At 39.9% G+C, this 9,941-nt stretch overlaps 1 long non-coding RNA gene across 1 annotated transcript in view; it reads left to right on the forward strand.

The window, feature by feature from the left end:
• Positions 1-9,637: 9,637 nt before the first annotated feature.
• Positions 9,638-9,941, forward strand: part of LOC100465411 — a 7,777-nt gene continuing 7,473 nt past the window's right edge. Inside the window, exon 1 of the long non-coding RNA XR_002142877.2 lies at positions 9,638-9,886. This is a non-coding gene — a long non-coding RNA (uncharacterized LOC100465411). The remainder of the gene's footprint in view (positions 9,887-9,941) is intronic.

Genomic DNA, 9,941 nt, shown 5'->3' on the forward strand with positions numbered 1-9,941 from the left:
CACATTCTGAGGTACTGGGTGGTAGGACTTCAATATATGAAGTTTAGGAGAGACACAATTCAGCCCATAATACTGTAGTAAACCCCACTAACCACCATGCTCTTGGCACTTTCGGTTTCCTCTGCTTTCCAGATACTTCTTTGTAAGAAATGAGCTTCTCTTTCTTCCCTTAGGGACTTTGAAAAGATTGTTCCCTTCATTTGGAATGCTTCTCTCCCTGCCCCCACCTTTGCTTAGCCAAAGGCTAGAGCTCAGCTTCAATGTCACTTCCTCAGAGAAACATTTCCTGACTCTCAGATTAGATTAGGTCTCTGTGTTTTGTGTTCTTCGCATCCTTTTTGTACCACTTCCTATAATTCTAATTAAATGATTAACTGTATAATTAGTGAATTTCCTTGATCTTAAATGCTATGAGTTGTTAGATGCACCATCAATTTCAAAACACTTGTAGGGAGAGGAAAGGAATACTACTCTATTAGTCAGCTATTGCTATAATAATGCTGCATAAAAAAACACTCCAAAATTCAGTGACTTAAAAAAACAAGCCTTTATTTTTCTCTCATGAGCCTGTCAGTTGCTATAACTCACTTGTACACAAGACTCAACTCCAGCTTCCCAGCCTGGGTTCCGTAACGCCCGGGTTCAGGTCTACTTCGTGTATCTCCATATTCTCCTTGGAATTCAGGTTACCCAGCCCACGGTATTCTCCTGGGGAGGGACCGTTCACGTGGAGGGCATACGCAACGCCTGCTAGAGCCTCCGCTTAGCATAGGTACACTGTCACTTCCACCCAGTTTCATTGTTCAAAGCAAGTGACAGCCAAGCCTAAATTCAACATATTGGGGAGAGTACCCTGCCTGCTAGTAGGATGCACGGCGAAGTCACTGGAAAAGGGCATGTGTGTATAATGTATAATTCTGTGATAAGAAAGAATTGGGAGTAATAACTATAGTAAAGAGTATGTACATAAATTTTTATTTTGTTGACTTAAAATAGATTATCCAAATAGTTTGTCTCTACAAAGATACACCACTTTCTTCTATGTTACGAGCAAATCTTCGCAGTCAGAGCCTGAAGTACCTTCTGAGCACTTGTGGTCACCAGTAGTTGTGCACCACATTCTAGTGACCAGTCCTTTATATAACCCAGGTGGGGGGTCTTGACCTCTTTAACAGTTGTGTAAGTTTTAGGCATACAAAAGAATACCAGAGTCCTATTTCAATTTAGTTACACTCAAACATTTCCCTTCCATAACTAACTCTCTTATCAGTGGAAATTAAAAACTTTTTTCCATAAAAATCAACAGAGTTTTTGACAGATACTTGACACCTGAATGAGAATCCTTCAAATGCATGAACCTCTCTAGCTTGCAAATTCTACAATCTGTTTCCAATGTCAAGTGTACTGTGTGGTAGTGACAGGCAATAATGAAAGAAAACACAAGTTTGTCTCGTGGTGGATACCTGTCCATCTTAGGGGGTCTGCAAAGGACGTGAGTGTTTCTAGATGACATTTAAGAGCAAGTGCATCGTTTCTCCAGTGACGAACGTTAGCTTCACTTAATCCGTCTTGTAGCTCTATCTACGGGTTTTTCTGCACGTGCAAAATTTCATTTCAAAGTTACCTTGGAGTGTAATCCTTTGAAAGAAATTTGAAAAGACAATTAGAGATCTAAATTTAAGTTAAAATTCCACCCTGGATGGTGATAGTGGTGTAAATAACTCAAGCAAGAAAGCATTTGTTTAACCAGAGACACAACGTCAACTGCATCATAACTTACTCCTCTTCTTAATAGCTGGTAAGTTTTGTTTGTTTGTTTTTGGTTTTGCTTTTGTTTTTAACGTGGATTGAAGGAGCCATCCCAAGGTAACACTGGTATGGTCATCTGAAATTATGTCCTGTGTTCCCTTAAGTCCCCTCCTACAAGTGTGGGGAAAGTAACCCAGGCAGGTGAGTAAGTGTCCTTTTTACGAGGGTCTGAGTTGGATGCTGGATATGATAGGTTCTCTCTTCTGAGGCTGTGAGGGGCATGCGAAATATATAAGTGCCATCTTTCCCACCACACTGAGATAGCCCTTTGGAGAAAAAACAAAACAAAACAAAACAAATTCCAGATGAGGACCTAGAGAAAAAGAGAGAGAGAGAGAGAGAGAAAGAACTGAGCCAGATCCCAGAGGACAGTGCATGGAAACCTCTCCCTAGGGCCCAAGATCATCTTCTAGGAATTTTTGACGCATAAGCCAAATTTCGCCTGATCAGCGTGAATTGATTTTCATCACTTGCAATCAAATAGAGAAAGAGAGTCCTGGGCACTACAAAATAATAACTGCCTGAACAGCATCATGGTTGGAAAAAAACCACAGTAGTGCAGCACCCAAAAATAATTTCTGAATAACTCAAGTTTTTCATTTGTGTTTTTGTTTTTGGGGGTGTTTTTTTGAAGNGTCGTAATCGCCATGGTGTTCAGCTGGTACCCGTCCTTCATCCAGGCCAGGCCAGGGCTTGGTCCCCCGGCCCCCCCCCCCCCCGCCTCCGTCGTTCACGGGTGGCAGCTGCTGCTGCTCCTTTACATCTGTCTTCGAATTCCAGGCTTCTGTCAAGATAACCTCCTCCCCCAGATTTAACCTTTGGAACTTTTGTTCTCTCTCCCTTTCCTCCTTACTCTCATGTCTACAGCCCCAATGAACTTGTCAGTCAAAGCAGGACTCTTAAGGCAGGACGCGCCTCAGAACACAAGACACCGTTAGCAAGATGAGCAAAGACTGGGAATGTCCACGTGCTCCTCGTTTTCATCCCATTGCCCCCTTCTTAAAAATAAAATGAAAAAATATAAGTCTTAGGTTTGAGGGTATACAAATATTGTTTAACACCTTTTTTCTTGCTAACCCCGTGCCTAAAAACAATTTTTTGAAACAACAAAGAAGAAATTTCTGCCCAAATGAATTATTGATTAAACAAAAAAGGAATGCATGAATAAACATAAAAATAAGACATTAAACATTTTGGAGAAATTATTACTGAAAAATTCATGTCAATAAATGTTTGATTAAAAAATACATTTCTAAAATCCAAGTCTTTCCTTTGCATACATTAAAAAAAAAAAGAATGAACAAAAGGACTTTGAAAGTCAAAGCAAGTCATCTATATGCCAGAATAGAGTAGCACATTTTATCTGCAGTTCTTGACTGAAAGTTATCAAAAATATTTAAAGATACTTAAATTGCGAATTGAAATTATTTGCAAATAGGGTTAGGTCTTAACTGATAGAAGTCATTCCCATTCTCCAGGCCAGTTTATGCATCTATGATGCAATGAGGCAAATGGGGAATTCTACGGGGCTTCTGGAAAAAGCTTTCCTTGATTGCATAAAGAGACTCAAGCAAGAAAAAGTCCCTTGTCCTGTGTTTGGAAAGAAGGATGTGGTAAAAATGTGATGGCTGGATTGCTGTGGCCCTCTTGTGAACGTGAGGGGAGCAGTCAGAGAAGATAACACATCAGAATGGAAGAGTGGAAAGAGGCAGCCACTTTACATCCTACTTCTAGCTGTCTGAAATGATCATTTTTCTTTACTGGGCCATCAGTTGAGTCAGATCTTTCTGTTTTTTTACAACCGAAAGAGTTCTAGTAGATAAGCATATAGAAGGGAGGCTAGACATCTGAGTTGGGGATTGAGAGGAACCTCACAAACTGGAGGTTAAGAAGCAGAACCCAACTGATGTCTTTTGGTAGAAATTTCTGAGTCTGGTGGAGCTACTCCTGGTTGGATGGACTGGAAATCCAATGTTGTCTTTTTGTTCCTCTGCCAAGGCAAAATTCAATCCCCAGGCCTGACTCCATTTAGCAAGAAAGAATTAATTCCTTAAATAGAACTTTAGATTCTAATAGATCTTTAGATCTTTAGATTCTAATAGAAGCTTAGGCAGTTGAAAAGCTTAAAAATGTCAAGTGTCTACCACAGAAAAATTAGCTGATTCCCCCCCCCAAGATATCCTTTATTATGGGTTTCCTTTTTTTCTTCGTACTCATTCTCAGACAGCTTCCATTTCTCCTAATCATCTCTTGTCCTTATTTCCTGTTTCCATAAAATTCTATGCCTTCATTTTAAATCATGCCTTCTGCAATGTCACCCTTGTCTGCCTTCCCTATGCCTTCATTCCCCAAATGTGAAACTAAATCAAGCCAGTTTTATGTCTCAGAATTTCAGTGGAGATTTGGGGTTACAGATGGAGATCACATTGGAGTGTAAGCTTAGAATGGAGTATAATACACTCTTTTAATACAAAAAAAAAGTAATAATCAACTGTATCTCACCATGGGGAATTCGTTGCTGGCTTTGTTATCTTTAAGACAATAGCTTATATCCCTCCATCCTTTGACCATTTTCTTTTCCTCTCCATCAGGTGTTTGTGTTTTGTCTCGTTTTGTTTTTCAATTTTTCCGAATTCCTATTAATTTCTTAAACAGAATAGTTCTCCATCTTGTACTGAAAATCAAGCTTGTGGCCTACTCATGCATACCCAAGAACTCATTAAGGAGCTCTGTCAATGGTTTATCTACTTCAGATTTCTATCCTTTAAAGCACAAAGCACTGTAATAGCTTTGGAATTAGCTTTTCCTTTAGATGATACAAATTTTAGGAAGTGCTTTCCTCAGTCATCTTTGTAAGCAGAAGGGGAGCAATTTAAAGATGTATCCTTCCCCACTTCACAGAAAACCCTATGGGGATTGTTTTGGCTTTTTTTCCCCCCTTCCTGTCTTCTTCTTCTTTCCCATCTTCCTTCTGCTCCGCCTCATTTTCCTTCTTCTTTCTACCCAACACAAAGACTGCAATTGCAATTTATTGTCATAACCACAATTCAAAAGAAGAACCGAGTATGAAATCCAGTCTAAAGGAGAGGGAGAAACCTGGGTACCAGGTGGTATGACTCCCAGCCCCGACTCTGCAGGGGACTAGTGGTATAATTTTGAGTTGCTTCTTCCGAAGTTTGGGACTAAAGGTATGGTTTCCCTACATCACAAGGGCATTACAAAGACTAAATTAAAGAACGGATGAAAAAAAATGTATCTTCAACCCTTAAAGACTAACCAAATGTGGTAGAAGGAATACCAGAGAGCTGATTCCATCAAGGGAAGGCCAAGAGCACAAGGAAGAACCCAGCTGTTGACTATCTGTGTTAAGGGCAGGAATTCAAAGAGCAAAGCACTCAGGGGCCGCCATGTTGGGGCACCAACATCAGAGTGGGACCAAAACCAAGGTTGGAGCTTGAGCTGCAGAGCTACTAAGATTCCTTTTATTTTATTTTGTAAAGGCAGATTTGATCCATGAGGTGGCTGCAGGTCTCAACTTAAAAGGAATCTTACCCTGCTCTCTCTGCTTTAAGGCTGAAGGAGCAAAGAGTTAATTACCTCGTTTTATTCATCTCTCTTCCAAATTTTTCACATGGACTTTTTCCTTAATTAGCCATCATATGAAACTGAAGAATATTTATTATTTATTGTGTGTATTAAATTTTATGTCTTTTCTTCTTAATTTTTAAAATGGGTGAATTTATTACTTTTTCTTGTTTTTCTCATAAACAAGTAAGGTTTGTTGTTGCAGTTGCTGCTTTTATTGTTTGTTTAGTGGTAGTCCTCATCTGACTTTTCTCTGGGTCAGTAATTCTTCATAAAGAGCAAAATGAGAAAAAGCTTCTGGCATGTTCTATATTAATGGGAAGAAGCAAATAGTTTCCCATACGTTTTTCTTATTCTTAATTCTTTTCTTTTTATCTCTTACTCAATTTAAATATGATACCTAGAAATGCCCGCTCAGTATTGATTAAGTTATACGGCTTAACATCAGGGCTCTATGGTAACTTATTAAAGTATATTTTATAAAGTGATTTTGGTTGTCAGGATAACGTGACTATACAATGACTTATGTGCTCGCATGGATCACTGCCATGGTTCTAAGTCAGCTCTAAAGGGAACGTGAAATGAGCACCTACATGCCAATTTCAATTCTGATTATATTACCTACCACAATTCATTAGACTCATCAAGTTCTAAGGGTTTATGCATTTAAGGACTTGCTTAACTTGCTTAGAAATTCACTGCTAGCCAAGGTACTCAGAAGGAAAGCATGCCTGAATAATTCCTCCATTTAAACGGTCTTTATTTTCACATGTCCGGTATGTAGCATGTAACGATGCTTATGCATAGTCTCATTTATTTTATGTATCCATGGCTTACTTCTAGACTGTAAATGCCTTAAAAGCAAAGAATGCCTCTATGGCTCTTTCTCTGTCTCCCGCAGTGCAAATGTGGATATCGAGTACAAGCTTCACTTAAGAAGGTGGAACGGAAAAACTGATCCACAAGTCTCAATCAAATTTCACTTAAGAGTTTCCCTGAGCTGGTTAATACCTGCATGCAATAGTCTAGGTTTTACTTGGAAATGATGATACTTTTTGATGACTATGGCTTATGGCGCTCCAGCAATGTTGAGTTTTGTTTGAGGAGCTGCTTTACCGCACTTCCAGCGTCTGCTCCCTTACCTCCTTTCCCTACACTTTCTCCGATTTTCCTTCTCTTTATCCCCCACATTCCTCTCTTTTTTGTTCCATCTCTTCTACCTTGTACACCTGAGGAATTACTTAAGAATAAAGAGTCTGATATTTTCTTATTTTAACTCAAAGGAAAACAAGCCTGGGTATATCTCTGTAACATAATGACCCAGGGGATTCATTATTTGGGGGGGAAAAAATCTGACCAGAAAAACAATACACAGACTTTTAAAACGTAACAATGAGACTGAAAAAAAAAAAAGTATATATAGATGAGTTGGTTTCCTTGGACAAAGTATTCTTAATGTTCTTAATTATATGTAAGTAAATATTCTTGGTTGATAGAATTTTAGAGGAAGCTGCTGAAACTAAAATGTTTGAGAAAACAGTTACCGTTAAATGAACAGAGAAACCACTTTATAGAGCACCCGTTGAACACTTAGCTGAGAAGTAAAACATCCAGAACATGCCCAGCTCTTTGGGAGTGTGTTTTCAGATTTCTGCATGTGTTCGTCTATAAAAGCATTTCGAGGGGTAGCTTTTTTCTGATTCTACCTTGCCAAAAAAAAATCAATCCAGCAAACATCATTGGCTAATAAATGTTTTTATCACATTTTCAAACTTTATCAGGACATCTGAGTTTTTAGTTCCTCCTTCCTGAAAAAGAGAGCCCATGGTGTAAGACGTTAACGCCACCTCTGGCCTTCAACACAACGTCTGCTCTGAATTGAAGGCTCAGTTGCTGCGTTTCTCTAGTTTATACAGGAAGGGAAAAATGCCCCACTAAATAACCTGAGTTTGTAACTTAAAAAAAAACCCCCAAACCTGCTCATCTATGGCAAGTAAGTGTACTCCCTTTGTTACATGGTATGCAATTAGATGCATTTGAAATAAAAGGTAAGTTAAATCAGAAAGTCTCCGGGACAAGAATGTACTATTTTAAAACAGGGAGTGTCAAATGTTGTTTTTCAACCCAGAACCAAAGAGTATTTCACAGGTAATTTCTCAGGGCTGATGTTAGCTAATTATTAGCTACCATACCCTGCCTCCCATTCTAAGTGACTATCTCCTGGCAGAAAGACACAGCTAGGAGTGTTTTGTTTCATTTGTCCTTGGAGTTTTTATCAGCATCAAGAAGGTGGACTGAGCCAAAGTTAGAAGAATTCTGGAGTTAAGCAAAAAGCGACCCGTTTAACAGCCCCCATTAATTGGGGCTGTTACATGATTAATTTGAGAAAAACAGAAGAGACGGATTCCTTTACAACTCACAGTTGGATGCAACGCACTAAAAGTAATCCTGTAAATTACATTTTAAATCTTCAACATATTCTGAGCAGATAAAATAGTGGCATGATTGACCAAACTCCTTTTAAAAGTACACATATTACGATGCATCATAGTTATAAACAGATGGTATTTGGCCTCCTTCCTATTCTCAACATTTGGAATTTCTAAACTATGTGAATTAAACAATAATATTTTATAAACATACAAGGGATTTTGCTCACTGCTTTGTTAACATAGAAATTATACAATGCTGACATTTATTTAAATTTTAAAAAGTAAACAACAGTGTGCATTGAAATAAAGCAAACTAAAATCAACATAGAGAAGTATGTTCTGTGTGCATATTACCTACAGTGGCACTGGCCTTTTTAAGGAAAGACATAATAGGGTGAAGAACAAGTGGTAGCTTAGATGGGCCTAATCCTTTGTACTCCAAAGGCTCATTTAACACCTCTCCGTAAACAACGGATATTTATACCATAATTGGCTATTTGACCATCCGAGTTCATTTACTATGTAACCTGCTATTATGGAGTTAAAAGAAGTTCTCCTTCATTGGCTCATCAGCTTTCATAGTAGTGAAAGTGTCCTCGCAGTTTTAAAAACACTTGCACAAACAGGAATCATTCTGACACTCGTACTCATAATGAGAAACATTAGCATCATATCAATAAGTATATATTTTTTTTCTTTGGGAGATATTATTGCCAGAAAGAAAGGGAAATGTATCAGATCTTAATGTCATTTCCTGAGATACTTTTCTGAAATTATAGCTTTAACCCTTTCGCTACATTTTGAAAGGGAGATCCATCTGCCGAGTTGATGTACAAAATCGAAGGCACTTGGTTTTCAAACACTATTCTTGGATTTGCAAAGTTGTGCTGTGATGAATAAATAATGAATCAGATATTTCAATCAGTTTTATGATTTTTGAAAGCCCTGATTGTCATTGTTTACAGACAGTCTCTTCTCGATGCACTTCCCATGCGCTGTGGTTCAGCCTTTCAAGGGTAGACTTCTGTAGGCCAACCCCCCCCCCGGCCCTCGGTTTACCCCTGTGCAGCTCTTCTCACATTTTAAACGACCAACCAACCAGCCCTTGTTTCCAAGTCTACAGTTTGAATAATAGTTCAAACAGAGGGGGTGGGATCTTGAGAGGCAGATGCCAAGTAAGGTCACGAACACTCCAGATTAAGGTTTCTTGCTGTTTGTTCACGGCGGACACCACTTGAGTTTACAATCTCTCCTGGCGGGAATGAGAGAGGAAGTGAACTACAACCTAGACGGAAAGAAACGCAAACGGCCTTGGGGAACCAAGGACGAGGGGCATTTTTTTCCTCTTACACATATAATTCTAAATGTCTACACTCAACTAAATATCGAATGATAAAAAATAATACTAGTGCAGGGAGGCTCTTTAAACATTTTAGAAGCCTCAACATGATGTTCAACGTTGGAAGTTCCAAGTTTCTCAGAAACCTAATTTGACCAAAGGAGTGACAAATCAGCGCAGCTTCTGAATATTCTCCTGCCTAAATATTTCTTAACCCCTCTTCTCCTCTCCTCCTAAATAACCAATTGGTGGTTGAGAGGAGAAACGAAGTTTGTAACCCAAAGCACAGGTATGAAGGGAAAAGGATAGCGCTGGCAGCTTGGGGTGGGATTTAAACATACGCCTGGAAAATGAGAGACGAAGAGTACTTTTTAAGTTAACAGCCCGACTCTGCCTGGAGAGGCTCCGCGCCCACCCCCACGCCTTCCTCGTTTTTTGTTTTTTTCCCCCTTTCTTTCTTAAGGTAATCTTTTTTTTTAAAGGGGAGGGGGCATAGAAATCTATACTTTTGTTTTTGCTCAGTGCATCCTCATGCTATCGTCTCACCGAGGACAGCCCGGCCGACGCCGGGACCCCGGTTCAGTCAGTACTTAGACGACTAGGGACAGTTCTGCCCCGCCAGGGCTGCGCGGCCCGCCCGGGGGCCGGCAGGGAAGATTCCGGCCCTGCGCAGGCGAGCAAGGGCAGCCGTGGGCCACGCGGCGCGTGTGCGTGGCAGCGCGTGAGTGTCGAGCGCGCGTGGCGGGGTGCGTGCCAGTGCGCGCGCCAGGCGGGGC

Source organism: Ailuropoda melanoleuca, chromosome 2, assembly GCF_002007445.2.
Source record: "Ailuropoda melanoleuca isolate Jingjing chromosome 2, ASM200744v2, whole genome shotgun sequence".
In the NCBI taxonomy this organism is placed as follows: Eukaryota; Metazoa; Chordata; class Mammalia; order Carnivora; family Ursidae; genus Ailuropoda; species Ailuropoda melanoleuca.